The sequence below is a fragment of the Fukomys damarensis genome, unplaced genomic scaffold (assembly GCF_012274545.1).
Source record: "Fukomys damarensis isolate Sample0158 unplaced genomic scaffold, DMR_v1.0_HiC HiC_scaffold_27, whole genome shotgun sequence".
Lineage (NCBI taxonomy): Eukaryota > Metazoa > Chordata > Mammalia > Rodentia > Bathyergidae > Fukomys > Fukomys damarensis.
Genome location: NW_022900939.1, coordinates 6,732,725 through 6,736,661, shown reverse-complemented (window position 1 = coordinate 6,736,661; position 3,937 = coordinate 6,732,725). Strand labels below are relative to the sequence as shown.

Genomic DNA, 3,937 nt, shown 5'->3' with positions numbered 1-3,937 from the left:
GTTTTTTTTTTTTTTTTTTTTTTTTTTTTTTGTACCAGGGATCGAACTCAGGACCCTGAGCTTGCAAGGCAGGCGGCGGAACCACTGAGCTAAATCCCTGGCCCCCATTTGCCTATTCATCGTGTTCCAAGTCCATACTGCACCGTATCACCATCATCACCTCCATTTTACAAATGAGGAGACATCAAAGAGCCCGCCGAGGTAAGTGTGCACTTCGCTAGTTAGCAGAAGAGCTGGAAACGGAACTCGGGAGCTCGGCTTCACGTGCTTTCAAAAACCTTCTCAGGCTGAAATAGTTCAAAGAACAAACATTTTTGTCACCACCTCCAAGCAGCTTTGCACGTAGTCTTGGAAACAGGAAAAACAGCTGCTCCACATTGCGCATGCGCAGATAACCAAGCCCCCCCCCTAGAATCTCCAATTCCCCTATCTCACCACTAGAGGGCGCGACCCGATTTTTTGCCCCGGACCATCAACCAATCGTCCAAGGTGTACTCACTGTGCAGCTCAAAAGGAAGGTACAAAGTTCACTAAACCAGCCTCGGTGCAAGACTTCAAATATCTTCTGGAAAGAGAGACACCTCCTACTTCCTGACCAATTCCTCTCATCTCTGGAAGGCCTAAGAAGTCCCTCCTAAGTCTGACCCAGCCTAGTACAACCCAGGTTCTTTGTTCTTCGGTTTTTGGAAACAAGGAACAGATAAGTGTGTGGCATCCACATCGCAGCCACTGTTCAGAGACGCTTCTGAGAACAAGGTGTAGAGCTCTGAGGTCGTCGGCTTTTTGTTTCCCTTCTTTGCAAGTTACAGGCATCTCTGATCTCTCTCTGGTTTCTCTCTGTCCCTCAGAACCACAATGGACTTTGCCTCCAATATCTTAGCCAAGGTTAGATTTACTTCCTGGTTTTGGAATGTTACCCTGTTAATGTATCCAAGCAAGAAGCAATCACTTGGCACAGTGATTCGTCTGTATCAACTTGATGGTAGCAAGGCAATCGGTACAGAACAGACAATGATGCAATAGTACACAACATGCTTGGTATTTAAATTTTAATGCAAGGCAACAATGCACTTCTGCTTTGATTAAAGCTGCCAGGCTTAGATGAACAAAGTCTGGGAAGCAACAGAAAGATAAGAAACAACTGATTTGTTAGGTTTGGGGGATCAATTATTGTTTTTTCATTATTGGTATAATAATGAGGGCTTTAAGCAATGGGTAAAATCTTTTATTCACTCATAAATTAATGGAGCACATATCACAGGGCCAGGGATTTAGCTTCGTGGTTCTACTGCCTGCCTTGCAAGTGCAAGGACCCAAGTTCGATCCCCGGTACCAAACAAACAAACATATCATATGTAAGACAGTACCCTGCGTGGTGGTACATGCCCATAGTTCCAGCACTTTGAGAGGGTGAAGCAGGAGAAACACAGTTGGGTTTAATTCCAAGTATCACAAAACAAGCAAACTACGGGCTGAGTATTATAAAGAAGGCAAAATCAGCTACAGAGCCTGCTGTTCAGAGTAATAGTCATCCACATAGTAAAAGTGCTTACCACGTCATAGGTACTAGATATAATCTCTACTGTACTAAGAAAGTGAGAAACAGGGGCTGCAGGTTTAGCTCAGGGGCACCTCACCTGCCTGGCAAGCACAAGGTCCTGAGTTCAACCCCTATTATGAGGAGGAGGGGAGCAGAGAGGTTAACCAGCTTATCAAGGTCATACAGAATAAAAGCAGAACCAGAGTTGGAGCTCAGCCACTCCAGAGTGCAAGAACTCCATCATAACCATTACTCTGCCCTGCCTCTCAGGGTAGCCCAGTGAGATAGAGATAAGATACTTTCAATCATTCAGCAAATATTTATTGAGCTCCTACTACATTAGGCACCAGAATGTGCTGGAAATGCACTGCTCCGCAAGACAGCACAGCCCCTGCCCCCACAGAGCGCAGAGCCACAGTTACAGCATTATGGGAGTGCACAGGAGAAAAGAGAACGCCCCCTTATGAAGCTGTTTAGGAAAGCACCACTTCCCTACACTCTACATTCCCTTCCTAGCACAGCATCGATCTGGAGGGGAAAGGACAGAAGAGGAGGGAAACAGTACCAAAAGAAAAGTAATGAGAAATGCACTGATTCATCCAGCAAGCAACTGAAGAGATTTTAAAATAATGGAGGTGGGCATGGTGGTGCAGGCTTCTAATCCCAGCACTCAGGAAGCTAAGGCAGGAGAATTCCTGATTGTTTGAGGCCAGCCTGGGCTACACAGTAAGTTCAAGGCCAGCCTGAACTACCTAGCAAAACCCTGTCTCAAAAAGTTTTTAATTAAATTAAAAATAAAAAATAAGGATAGAGTCAGGCGAGGGGACCGGGATAGGCCTTGAAGGTCCTTGTCCTACAAAGACTCGCCTTTTATTCAAATAAACTGTGAGCACTAAGTGTTAAGCACTGAGCTAGACCTTGGAAACGCAAGTGGAAATAAGGCGGGGCCCTGTTCTCAAGGAGTTTCTAGTCTAATGGGACAGACAGACAATGAAGCAAGACATTCCAGCACCACAGGCCAAGGCCAGAGAGTAAAAGGAGGCCCAGAATGAGCCAGGGCACCATGCAGGGAGGAGCCAGTGAGAAGATGGCATCTATTCTGAGCAATGACCCAAGTCAGCAGGGCTTAGCATGTGGGGTGGGGCGAGGGAGCCATGCTGGGGGAACAACTTGTACATTGCTCTGGGAATGAGAGGAAGCTCTCAGCTCTCAGCACTGATGCTGGACTTTATAGAGTGGCTCCAATTGCTGGCTAAATTACTAAATTCCTCCATTGCTCATTCGTGAGATCAGGAGGGGCCCTAAGCATGGAATCGATGGAGCGCAGGTTGAAACAAACCCTTCTCCACCCAGTCACCCAAGCCCTCCAGCCTAACCGAGCCACTTTAGCCCACCCTTGGCAAGCTGTTCGTATTTACAGCTTCTCTTACCATTCAGTCTATCGGCCAGTCAATCAGCAAACCCTATGCCAGATTCTAAAAGAATCAGAGGGTTCTACCTGCCTCCCCTCAAGGCCAGGGGACTGCGCCCTCCACATCTCTGAATCCCACATGGAATCTAGCTCAGTGCTCTGTGCATAAGGTACCACAGGGACTACTAAACATAGACTAAAAGAAAATAAATTCGTGTAACAGCATAATTGTCATCTCAGCCTGCATCCTCCGCATTCCTTCCTGCCTGCCAAACCCTCTACTGCTGCCTAGAAGGGCACCCCCCACACACACCCGACTCTGCCACTGGAAAATACCAAGCATCTCAGCACAGACCGAAATAGAGTTTCATGAGTAAAAACCAGAAGCTCTGAGATTAGAATATTCTGGGGGAATCCTCTTATTCGTCCTGTAACATTGAGTCTGTCGCTGGACCTGTGGCGCCCTCCATTACGTTATCAGCAGAATGATATTAATAGCAGCTCTTTCGTTGGGCTTTGTTGAATAAATGTTAACTGGGCTGCGTTGAGAGCACAGAATATGAGTTCTTGCTTGGCAAGTGAGATGCGCGCCCCTTTTATAAATGGCAGGTTAAGCGGAACCACGTCTATGACAATATTGACGGTGACACGCAAACGCTGGGTGGCTGTTCTGTGTCACTGGCCTGAATCGTAGCAACAACCCTCCAGCAGAGGCAGTTTATTCCAGGAGCGGGTCCTCCAGGGATCTGCAGACCCTGGAGTCTCGGCCCACGCCCAGCCCTCCGCCGGAACCCTAGCTTGCGTCCCTTGCCGCGTGACCCGCACCTCCAGACACATGGTGGGAACGTGAGGGGGCGGGACAGGACCGGCGCCACTGGGCCAATCGCCGGGCGGGAGACGTGCAGCCAATGACAAAGCTGCTTGAGGGCTCTGGGGGCGGAGCCACCGAGAGAAGCCGCGGCGTCATAGGTCACTGGGCGGGCTGT

The 3,937-nt window shown here is 48.3% G+C and overlaps 1 long non-coding RNA gene across 1 annotated transcript in view; it reads left to right on the top strand.

Moving 5' to 3' along the window:
* LOC117283515 overlaps positions 1-2,212 on the top strand; it is a 7,827-nt gene extending 5,615 nt beyond the window's left edge. The window contains exon 3 of the long non-coding RNA XR_004514528.1: positions 39-2,212. This is a non-coding gene — a long non-coding RNA (uncharacterized LOC117283515). The remainder of the gene's footprint in view (positions 1-38) is intronic.
* The last annotated feature ends 1,725 nt before the right edge of the window (positions 2,213-3,937 follow it).